The sequence below is a fragment of the Myotis davidii genome, unplaced genomic scaffold (genome assembly GCF_000327345.1).
Source record: "Myotis davidii unplaced genomic scaffold, ASM32734v1 scaffold354, whole genome shotgun sequence".
Lineage (NCBI taxonomy): Eukaryota > Metazoa > Chordata > Mammalia > Chiroptera > Vespertilionidae > Myotis > Myotis davidii.
The window spans coordinates 803,204-815,585 of record NW_006285785.1 but is presented as its reverse complement, the minus strand read 5'-3'; the positions used below and the strand labels follow the sequence as shown (position 1 = coordinate 815,585).

The 12,382-nt window shown below is 51.7% G+C and overlaps 1 long non-coding RNA gene across 1 annotated transcript; it reads right to left on the bottom strand.

Annotated features, from left to right (window-relative positions):
* Positions 1-6,553: 6,553 nt before the first annotated feature.
* On the bottom strand, positions 6,554-12,382 carry LOC107181989. Its single transcript, XR_001512706.1, has 2 exons — positions 12,320-12,382; positions 6,554-7,665 (listed from the first exon to the last, which is right to left on the bottom strand). It is a non-coding gene; the product is annotated as an uncharacterized LOC107181989 (long non-coding RNA).

Below are 12,382 nucleotides of genomic sequence, written 5' to 3'. Positions count from 1 at the left end.
GCGAGGGGTGGAGGGGAGGCTGCCTCCAGGAGAAGAGTGAGGATAGCAAGAGCAAGACAGGCCCAGCTCCTGGGTGGCTCCTTGGCCATCCCACAGGGGCAGGAGGGGATGTCCTCCTTGGGAATCCATGGCCTGCCTCCCTGACCCCTTCCTCGCCCTGCCCTGGCTGTGCCTGGGGGACAGATTGGGGTGGGATGGGGTTGGGGGGTGAGAGACATTCCCACGGAGTTCCCAGCTGGTCAGCGCCTATTTTCCTCCCTGAGCTCTGGGCCCATCCCTCTCTCCTCTATGGTTAAAGGCCCGTTGCCAGTGTCTTCTGAGCTTGCAGACGGCGTGGGTTTTCTGCAGACAGAGGAACCGCTGGATTTGAGGTTTAACTGCTCCTTTCTGATCCCCATCTGTGAAATGGGTAAAATCGACTCTGCAGGGTGGTGTGCAGGCATCGTGCTGATGCCTCTGGGTCCTTTGGCAGGTATCTGCGAAGCACCCACTACGTGCTGGCACTGGGGGAGGCACTGGGGATGCTGCAGCATGATGGCAAGCCAGAGGGTGTGGTGGGCAGGGGCTCTGGCCTGGCTCTGTGATCTGGGACAGTTGCATCCTGCCTTGGAACCTCGGCATGTAGCAGGGGGGCAGTAGAGGAGGGAGGTGAGGCTGGGGACTCTGGAACCTGCATGCCTGGTCCACATCCAGGCCTGTCACGCAGTGGCGGTGGGACGTTGGGAAGCCGTGATTCACTGGGTTGGGGCGGGGTAGCCGAGAGACAGGGCTCAAACAGTGCCTGGCACAGGGGTAGTGCTCAGTCAGGCGAGGTGGTTGCTACTCTCCAAAGCTTGCCTTGCTTTGACTGCTCCATGGAGCTGCTCAGAGGATAGATAGATGCCCGGGATTATCAGGCTACATTCCGGGGAGACCCAGGGGCCTGCAGGTGTCCCATCAGCCATCTGATGCAGGGTGGGCTGGACAACTTTGCAGAACCTTTCACACTCGGCAAAGCCTCCCTTCTCTTGCCTCCGAAGCATAATTTCTCTGCCTCATCGCTCCTGCTCACACATACCCGTGAGCATTGGAAGCACCCATCACATTTATTTTTGTCTTTAAATTTTTTTTAATTAATGAGAGAGAGAGATTTGTTCTTCCTCTTATTTATGCATTCATTGGCTGTTTCTTATACGTGCCCTGAACGGGGAATCAACCTGCAACCTTGGTGTGTCCGGGCACCCATCACATTTTTATTATCTGCTCAGACCTTGATTTTCTGATAGAGTATGGCCTGCCCAGGGCAAGCACCACATCTGTCTTATTCTCTGATTATCCTTAGAGCCTTGCATGGTTCACGAGCAGGTCAATGTGTGTTTGTTGACTGACTAACTTACTGACAGGCTGACCCACCAACTGAAGTTGCTCTGTGAAGTCATACTCGATCCTGTGCCTTCCTGCTGTGGCTCAGGTGATGGCATCTGGAACCAGACCCCCTGGGTTCGAATCACAGCTGCGCCATGGCCTAGCTTGGGCTTGTTTCTCGAGGCTGTGAAATGAGCATTCTGTTGCAAGATTGAGGCCATTCTGTATGTTACTTAGAGCGATGTCTCTGACTAGTGAGTCACATCAAGGTCACTTACTCATTGCTGCCCTGGGACGTGTCACCAGGCAATGACTGGGACACATGGAGTCTGGTTCTGGCTCATCTCTGACTCTCTGGGTGATGTTGGGGATACCGCCTCACCTGCTCTGGGCCTCAGTGTCCCCACTGGTGACTAAAGGGCTCTGAGGAGATAAGCTTCAGAGGCCCTTCCATTTAGACTCTCTAAGAACCTGTGTTTGAGCCTCTCCAGTCCTGGGAGTGTCCACAATACTGGGGAGCCCGTGGGAGGTGCCGCTTCCTGGACCATCCCAGACTCTGGTGCAGCTGGGTCCTGGCTCCTCTGGGCGAGGGGTTGGGGTAAAGAGCCAAGCTGGGGATGCCCTTTCCTGTCTTGTTCTGGAAGCGCAAGTTTGGTTGGGCCCTTTTAGGACTAGATGAAGATGTGTGGGGCTGTGGTTGAGAGCCCAGTAGGGCTCTGCAGCCAGATTACCTGGTTCAAATTCATTTGCTTATTAGCCACCAAGTGACCTTCGGCATGTTTTTTAACCTCCCTGGGCCTCAGTTTCCTCATCTATAAAATAGGGCAATAATGTACAAACTTGTTGAATAGCCTGTATTAATTAACTTAGTAAAGTGGGAAGACCAAGAACTGACACATAGTAGGCTCTCAAAACGTTAGGCATTTTTCCAACCTTTGAGGATCTGGGCGTTCAGGAAAAAAAAAATCAACTCCTAAATTTTACCAGCCTTCCCTCCTACAAGGCCAGTCTGTCCCAGTTTACAAAGTCCTTCTGGTCCACCATGTGCAGGCTGTACCGAGATGAGGGAACCCAAGGCTCAGAGATGGGCAGACACCCACCCCAGGTCACACAGGAGCAGAGGCCAAGCTAGACCAGGCCAGGTCTCCTGCCTTGCAGCCAGTTCACCCTCAGTGCCTCCTGGGTTTCCAAGCCCTGCTGGCCTGCCCTCTGACCCTGGCCCCCTGGGAGCCTGATCCCAGGCCCATGGGGCCTGTAAGTCTGGTCTGAATTAGACACGCTGAGAAGCAAAAGTTGGCCCCCCTCAGCAGGCCGCCTGGTGGGACCCGGGCTCACAGCTGCCGAGGCTCACAGGGACATAAATCATGGTGGCAGTAGGCTTGGGGGCTGGGAACACCTTAGCCTCCCAAAGGGCACAGGGGCCTGAGAGTCATGGGCAGGGGTGCCTGGGTCCACTGGGGTTTTTTCCATCCTCTGTTAGAGCAGCTGAGGTGAGGAAGAGTCAGAGGGGGCCAGGACAGCATCTGGCAGGCCTTACATCCGAGCGGGCCAAAATCTCGACCTCAACTCTTCATTCTGCAATCGTTTACACACATACAGAGAAGTGACAAAAGTCATACAGAGAACTCCCATATACTCTTTACCTGGATTCAACAAGTTTTAACCGTGGGTCATATTTGCTCTATCCTGCTCTTACACTTTTTTTTTCTGAACCACTTGAGAGTACGTCACCTCCATCACGTTCCTCTACCCCTTCATAATACTTCAGGGTGTATTTCTTAAGCACAAGGAGACCTTCTTACATAGTCATACTATTAGCAAATTCAGAAAATGTAACATTGAACAGACTTTTATCTATTGTTCTGATCTCAATTTTGTCAACTACCCAATAATGTTCTCCATAGCAATTTCTCGCTGCCATACAGGATCTAGTCCAGGGCATGTAATGCATTTTGCTGTCCGGGTCTAGATTTTTGATGTCATGTCCACATGAAGGAAACCCACAGACAGGATTGAATAAAGACGTTCAACTTTACATGGATGTCCTAATGTGTTTGTAAATCCTCGACTTAACGTTCTCATGGTAATGCATTGTACTTGTGACTGTGTATGGGTGTTTAAGAGTTATCTTGCCAAATATGCCAGTTTTCAGAATTCTGTTTTGCGCGCGGTGTGTGTGTGTGTGTGTGTGTGTGTGTGTGTTTAATCTAATAGGAGCCTAATAAAATGGAAGTGGCTTGGGCAATGAGGGGAATTAAATGAGGTGGAGAAGCCCTGGTCTAGAGGAAGGGGCCCTGCATTCTTAGCCCAGCTCGGCTCCAAATGCTGTGTGACCATGGCCCATTGCTGTCCTTCTCTGGGCTTTGGTTTCCCCATTGCCACGAGCGATCTGTGAGGCCTTCCTACATGCAATTGTGGACTTAGGGAAGGGAGCCCTGTGTACTCCCTTACAGGAGGGAGACCTGAGTTCCCGGAGGCCCAGCAGGTTGCTTCCTCTGTATTGGCTAAGTCTCCTCGTTGTAAAACGATGAACTCTAGATCATTCTTGCTCATGCTAATGCCCCTCGTCGGAGTGGAAGAGGTGACCTGGCATTTGCAGCCTCCTCTTGAGGGTCGTAGGTGACTTGGCTGAAGTTGGTCATCCACTCCCTCCACCCTGAGTTTCTTTCCCCTGAGCTCCTTTACTCCTCTGGCTCTAAAATACCCTCACTCAGGGAGCCTGGAGGAGCCTGGCTGGGCTGGCCTATCCTGAAGGCAAAAAGTGTGTGTTGGGGGCAGGGGTGTTAGCCAAATGGCCCCCAGAGGTCCTGGTCCGCAGCTGTCCTCTCTCAAGCCACATGTGTTGGGCTGGCCTTGCTGCACACAAAGGCTCGTAGACATTAACTGTCTCTTACCCAGGAACTCAAGGAAGATAGCAAGCTGCGAGATGTGCAGAGTGGAACACTATGCAGCTGGGAAAAAGTGTGAAGCAGCCCTTTTAACACTGAAGAGTCTCCAAGATGTATTGTTAAGAAAAAACTAGAACAGTGTGTAAAATGTTATAACTTGTGTGGAAAAATTTTTTTTTAACTTGCCTGTATCTGTAAAGACTATCTGGCCGGGAATCCCCAAGACCCTGGTTAAGTAATTCCCTCTGAGAGTTGGAACTGAGTGGGTGGGAGGGAAGTTCATTCTCTATTGTGTCTTCTGAACTGTGAACTCCGCAAATGTATTATCTACTTCAAAGGAAATACAATTTAAAGAACCCAGTCTGAGCAGAGGAGTGCAAGAGGGGCTCCTGGGATGCTGTGAACAGCATTCCTTGATGTGCATGCTGGGTATACAGGTGCCACAGCTTGTAAAAACTCGGGCTGTACCTTTAATGGCATGTGCACTTTCCTGCCTGCATGATACACTTTGATAGAAAGTTTTAACTGAATATGCTGTGAATGATTGTGTATGTTTCACAAAAACTCTGCAGGATTAGTGTTAACTGCTTACCTTTGGGATGGGTGATAGCTCTAGGGCAGTGGTTCTCAACCTTCTGGCCCTTTAAATACAGGTCCTCATGTTGTAACCCAACCATAAAATTATTTTCGTTGCTACTTCATAACTGTAATGTTGCTACTGTTATGAATCATAATGTAAATATCTGATATGCAGGATGGTCTTAGGCGACCCCTATGAAAGGGTCGTTCGACTGCCAAAGGAGTCGCGACCCACAGGTTGAGAACCACTGCTCTAGGGTCTTGTAGCATTTGATTTTTTTTTTTTTACAATGAAAACCTACAAATACTCTTTCAGAAACAGTCATCAGTATAGAGCCTTTCCGGAAGGACACACAGGAAACTGCCAAAGAGCAGTTGCCTTTGGGAAGGAGCCTGAGGGAGTAGGTACTTTTCACTGCATATTATTTGGGACAATTTGAATTATTTGCCCAGGGTATAAATGGTCTATTAAAACTATTTGACAAGGCAAAACAAACACTTATCATTTTGTCCCATCTGTTTTTTGCTGGTTGGAGATCAGGCCAAGGAGTCCCAGAGGGGTCAAGCCACTTTTCTGAGGTCACCCAGCAAATCTGGTGGCAGCAGTGGGCCTCCAGCCCAGAGCACCCAAGTGCCTGCTCTGCTCCCCACTCCCAGGTTTCCTGCCATTGACGAGGTCACAGTCCTTTTCCTGTGGCTTTGCCAGGGGCTGCCTGGACCTGGACCCGGGTATGCGCAGGGAGTGCAATGTGCTTTCCTAATTAGCTCCCGCAGGGGGAAGCGCAACTGGATGGGAACATTAGTGTCCCTGGAACACTGGGGAAGCAAGGTAGAGGGCACTTGGAAAGCTGTCCTGGGCAGGACGCAGGACCCTTGAGGCCCTCCTTCCTCTACTCCTTATACCAAAGGGATTAAATGTAGTGGTTTCGTGGCCTCCTTCAGCCTGAACTGGCAACTCCAGCGACCCCTTTGGTCTCCTGGGGTCTTGGTTTGTCTGTGAGGCAGCTGTCTTGTGGTGTCTGGCACAGTGAGGGTGCTGGGTAGTGCTTGTTGATCTACAAAAAGGGCAGCTCACTCCCAGGCTCAGGCAGAGGGGGCAAGTAGGGGGTGGCAGAGAGGATATGAGCGTGGACTTTGGAGCCAGACTTCGGTAAACAATGAAAGTGTTTGCTAAATAAATATAAACAATAGGCATGTGAGCATACCTTTAGGAGAGGGCGCTGCCTGGCTCTGCAGCCTCTCCCAGCTCCTCTGCCTCCTGGCCTTCTCTGATCCTGGCCGCACAGGGACAGGGCCTCAGCTGGAGAGCCAAGAACTCTGGGCTCCACTGGCCAGCGGTCCCCATCACAGTCTCAGCCGGACCTGTGAAATGGGGAAACACCAGCCTCCACCTCCCGGGGCTGCTGGGAGAACTGGGGTCACAGGAGCTGGCACTGCATCTGGGGCGTCTCCAGCAGGGGAGGGGCTTTAAAGATGGACAGATCTCACATTGTCACCCTGCCACATGCCAGCCATGCACCTTTAGGCGCCATAATTCCTCCAATCTCAATTAAAACAGGGGTAAGAATACCCCCTTTTAGTACACGTGGAAAACTGTGTGCCTACACAGCCGTTTGTCAAGACAGGAATAGGAGATGGATTCAAGTACAGGCATACCTCGCTGTATTAACCTCACTTTATAGCGCTTCACAGATTTTTTTTTAAGGCAAAAACCTTCCACCAGCAAAAAGATGACGACGCGCTTTATCGCGATACTTGCTTTATTGTGGTGGTCTGGAACCGAATGTGCAATATCACCGAGGTATGCCTGCATCGTACATTCATAAAGTGCAATAAGCAGTCACTAAAGGAATAAGGGCACCCTTTACCTCTGTGATCTGATTTGAGATGACAGCCAAGTTAGATGAAGACAAAACAAAAAAGCAAGGAGCAGAAAGCATGTGTAACATGCTACTGTTTGTATAAAGAGTGGAAGAAAAAAGGTATTTTTTCCCTGTATTTGCTTGGTTATTCACGGGAAATGGGTATCATAACTGGTGGCTGAGGCTGCAGAGAGAAGTGGTAGGTGGATAGGTATCTGCTGGAGATACCTTTGGCACTGACAATCTTTGTATTCACTATATACCCTCTTGTACCTTTTGAATTTTGAACCATATGAATGAATATATTCCTTATTCAAAAATGAATACAAGTAAGGTTTCTTTACCAACCACAACAGGTATTCAAGAAGACTCTGAGGAAAGTTTAGTTATCCCGACTTCTGGGGTCTTCCTGCATTCTCCCAGCACATCCCTCCAGGGCACAGGGCAGTCCTGGTGACATCGGTGCCTCTGCCAAGGTCCAGGAGAAGGGTCACCTCTGACCGCCGATGTCCCCAGACCCTTCCCTTCCTCACTTGGGAACATCCTTTATTTAAAAATACCTTTTATTTAAACCCACCAATTCTCTCGCTCTCTCTCACACACACACATTTACATACTCACTCACTCATGCACACACCCTCTGTCACCAACAATCTGTTTTTCCAAAAGTTCTGCCTTGTCTCTGACCAGCCAGGACTGGGGCCAGCTGGATGGGTCTTCACAGCTCTCCACGGTGGGGTAGAGAGGTCCCAGGGGGCCTGTCCAAAGGGTCACGGGCCCAAGCCATTGTCCTCTGGTCCCTGTACTATCGAGGGGTAGGATCGGCTCCTGGGGTCTTCTCCCCTGGTCAACCGCTGGCTGGCCTCTGGCTTCCTTCTCCAGGTCCTGCTTGGAGCAAATGCCACCGGGGTCCAGGCTCATCTCCGTGGCACTCGCAGGGGGGCCACCCCCCTCACCTTCAAGCAGCTGCCTCCCAGGTCACGACGGCCGCTCTACAGGAGGGAGAAAGAAGTGTTAGAAAGCTGGATCAGATCACAATGAACGCGGGAACTAACCTCTGCGTCCAGTAATATGGGACTTAATGAATACATCACAGCCACGTGATAAAGGTCTCTGCAGCATAAGGCAGAAGAAACTTTTTATGAACTGCTATGGAATGATGTCGAGATAACATTATTTAAGGACAAAAGCACACAGGAACCTGTGCGCTGAGATGTCGAGAGAGAGAAGGGCACATAAGAAATTGCTAGTAGATTTCCTCAGAGAAGAGGAATTTGATGGTGGGGAGACAGAATGGGAGAGGCATTTTTACCTTCCTCATTTCTTCCCTACGTGGTCAGTTGCTTTTTAAAAAGAATCCAATACATTTAAATATTTTACATTACAGGGCAAAACAAAACCCATGGTGATGTTATCCCCAGTGCCTGGCTATATGCCCAATGGCTTACTCATTGACCTCAAAAGGAGACTATGGATTCCTCCTCCCAGCCTTCATTCAGTGTGTTCCCTCTGCCAGGAAATGTGCTCTCTGCTCCTGTCTCCCTGGGAAGGTTTCTCTATTCCTGCAATTGGCTAGCACTTCCTGCCTTTCCGGGGACAGTTCACCAGGATATCTCAGAAGGGGGATGACTGGGTTTCTCTTTGTCTCCATCAGGCTGGGAGCTCGGGGAATGTTCTTCATTCTGTGACCCCAGTTCCAGCCTAGGACCCGGCATGTAGCAGGTGCCAAGTGATGTTGCTTGAATCAGTGGTGACCATTGGAAGACGAGCTAATGGTAGCAGTACCTGGGGCCACCAGCCCTTCACCCACAGGGGCATTTTCTACCCAATATCCTGAGGTCTGACACGTGGGTTTCATCCCACTGCAAAGCCAGCGAGATCACAGACATTAAAGGTCTCCAGCTGTTGAGCGACTGGCCCAGAGGCACCCAGCCAGTTGGTAAAAGAGCTGGGCTGGAAATGCATGTTGTCCAACAGTCTGTCTTGTTTCCAGGACGTGATGGTATCTGAAATCCCACTGTACATTCTCACCCTCTGTGCTTCACTAGGAGGTGATGGGACAGGCATCTTTCTCAGGCATCCAGAGAAAGTTGACCATCTGGGAGCTCTGCCCCCTGCTCCCCTCCGCCCTTGGGCCCAGGTTGGGGCAGATCCATCCAGATGTGAGCCAAGCCTCCCTTGAGGCTCTCTGGGCCCAGGGACAGCGTGTTCATTCACAGGCAGGGCTATTTTGAGGGCTGAGGCCACAGTCCCAGCAGAGCCTGGGGCTTGGGCTTCTCAGACAAACTCTGGCAGGAGTGTCGGAGAAGGGGGGATGGGGTAGGGGGAGGAGGGTTTAGTGTTGAGGATGGGGGATGGAAAACCAGCCTCCCACCCTTTCATCTACGTCTTCAGGAAGAGCCACCTCCACCCCGAGTCTGGTGGTCACTGAGAGACCTCAGTCCCATGAGAATGCTGGGACTGAACCTCAGTTTCTTCATCTATGAAATGGGGACAAAATTGCTCTACTTGCCAATGCAGCTGTGGAAGGAGCTTGTAAACTGCCAAAAGCACTGGAAGAGGCCCTGACTAGGCCTAGCTTCTGTCTCTTAGGAACTCAGCGCCAAGGGCTCTGGGAAGCACCGTGGTTAGGAAGTGGGTTCCAGTGAGACAGATGTGAGCTTCCATCTCTGCTAAGCCTTGGACTACCTGTTGGACCTCAGACACGTGACTTCACCTCACTGAGCCTCTGTTCCCCATGTGTAAAGTGGAGCTACTGTGCCGACGACGCACATTAACCTCGATAAAGCCCTCAGCACCGTGCCAGGAACACAGCAAGTGTTCAATGTTCACAAGTATTATCAACATCATCTGGCAATGGCACCTCCTCACCCTAAAGCCCTTGGTGCCACTTCTGCTCCATAGCTGAGACCATCAACTGGGAAGGGCCTTAGAAGACAGTCCTATCCCACCCTCACCCCCTAGGTGATAAAAGGGAAACAGCATAGAGACAAGAACTCCCTTTCTATCTCACAACTGTGACTTCTACCACAGAAGGCCTCCAGGGAGCTGTTTCCATGGTGACCTCAACACCAGACCAGCCAGTGAAGGGATAGGGTCTGGAGTCTTAGAGCTCTCCGCGCCTCCCCCCCCCCCCCAAAGCTCAGAAGGGAGCCTCCAGGAGTTCCCTAAGACAGGCCGTTTCCTTCCAATCAAGTCTTTGAGGGGCCAAAGCTGGCCAGGATGGCCCCTTTCACCTATTCCCAGAGGAGCCTGTGGAGTTGAGAGCATGCTTTCTGTAGCCAAATTTGGCTGGGTTCTTGGTCCTGTAACAGATCCCAAGGAAGTAGCCAGACCCAGGCAAGGGTTCATGACCTGTGGGCAGACCTGAGACCAACTTACCTACGATGGGCGCATGATAGACACACCTTTTCCCCTAGGCCTGCAGTTACAGGCCCTCCCACACTAACTTTTTCCACATCCCAATCACCCAGGCCTGAGTTCGAATCCTGGCTCCATCATGGGTCGTGTATATGAACCAGTGACAGCATCTCTAAGCAGGTGTGGATAACCAGAGCACCTCCTTTTCAGGCTGCCAAGGAGTGATAACCCGAGACGAGTGCTAGCACAGCAGATCAATGCGCAGCAAGACCGCTGTCACTGGCCAGTCTCTGCCTCTCCTCTCTGTTCCACCACCTTCAACGTCTTCCCCGTTCCTTCTCTAGGTCTGGCTCCAACTCGTGCTGTGCCCTGCTTCCAGAACACCTGTCCGTACTCCCTCATCTGCTTGACTTCATTCCCAGGCGCCCACCAGGAACTGAGCCCACTGGTTGTGGGCTACCTCTGGGCTCTGACAGTCCTGTTGTCTCTCCCCTCCCCACCCTCAGGCCGCAGCATCCCTGTCTTCATCTCCTTGCCCTTGGCCCTGACATCACACCAGGAGTCCTGACTGGTGAGTGAGGGTCCACAGCCTGCCTCTTTGGGAATGTTCTCAGAGCTGACAAAAGGCGGCTGTTGGGTAGTTAAGGTTTGCTGAACGACGACGGGACACAGCAGCGTGAAAGGCAGTCAGGGAGTATCACGGAGGGCCCTCCACACCCAGGCTGGCTTTTGAAGGCCCATTCCAACTTCCCAACTCAGTCAGAAGCACTGACTGGGGCCCACAGCTGAGAGCAGCAGGGACCCTCAGGGAAACTGAGGCAGCCGTGGGGGTTAGAGGCCAGAATGGGAGTCTGATGAGCCAGGAGAGGTGGTTTGAGGCCAGGACACTGTAGGGCAGCCATGAGAACCAAAGACTGGGGAATCAGAGGCCCGACTCCATGCCCTTTCACTTTTGAAAAGGCGATGGGCCATTCTCAGCCTCCATTTCCCCAGATATACATAGTAGCAGCGGGACTCCAGAGTTGTCACACAGACCAGAGTCCTTACTGCAAGAATAGCCCAGGTCAGAAAGGGGAAAGGCTGGGGATGAAGCAGGCTCCTTGGGGCCTGGGCAGGAGGAGAACTAGCTTTTAGCCATGAGAGCCCCCTGGCAACCTCTGCTGCTACCCAGCCCCATTCATCACCACCAGCCTGCTTCTCATCCTTGCCCAGGACAGAGCAGAGGAGCTTAATTCCAGCTCGGCCAAGCCGAGTCCACAGTGCCCTCGCCCAGCATTGCGTCCCTTTTGGGGTTGGGTGCCCCCAGGAAACCCCCGTCTTCACTCCTACTGCTCATCAGCTGGGCACTGCAGGCTCTTGGTTGCAGGTATGCATCCCCTTCTCAGTCACCTGCCTTGGATCAGGTCTCTGGTAGCTCAGGCAAGCTCAGAATCTGCCTTCTGGCTTCCCAGCTGCATAAGTGCTGGCATCCCTGCCTCACAGCCTCACAGGCAGGATCACTACCAGCCTGATGAAGTTCTTGTGAAGGTAAAAAAAAAAAAAAACGATCAGGAAAGCATCTGGTACATAGGAAGAGCTCAATAAACGATGGCCTTTGTTATTTCCTCATGCCCTCTTCCTAGCACACCTTTGGGTGGTGGTGGTGGTGGGGTCCTTGGATGAATTTTTAATGCAATACCTGACTAATTAATCAGGGGCACTGAGCTCTTTCCTTTTAGATTGTCAAAAAATAACAGGCCTGGCTGGCGTGGCTCAGTGGTTGAACACTGACCTATGAACCAGGAGGTCATGGTTAGATTCCTGGTCAGGGCATAGACCCAGGTTGCTCGATCCCCAGTGTGGTGCGTGCAGGAGGTGGCTGATCAATGATTCCCTCTCATTGCTGATATTCCTATCTCTCTCTCCCTCTCCCTTCCTCTCTGAAGTCAACAACCACAAAAATATTTTTAAAATGACAACAGCCAACACAACAATAGCTGTCTGGTGTGAATGAATCAAAATTTGGTCAGATCAACAATAAATATATGTTTTGGTAATTAGCTTATGTGTGCCATGAGATGGGAATGCTGAAGATCGCTATTCTCAATCCTGCGTGTGCTCTGGGCTTTCCTGCACACCTTCCGACCAGGAGACATTAAGCAAGTGGTTCTGTTCCATACCAAACCCTGGGCTTGGAGCACCACACGCCCCACGAACTCCACGTTCACTGGGGTCTCCCGCCCTCTTTTGCTCCGTAAGAAGCCCTGGCCCCCGTGACCTCCCGCCCGCACTTGGCCGCGCACTCACCCCCTTGCGCTGGTTGCTGAGGCAGAAGGTGTAGATGGAGCGTGGCTGGCGGCCGCCGTCGGA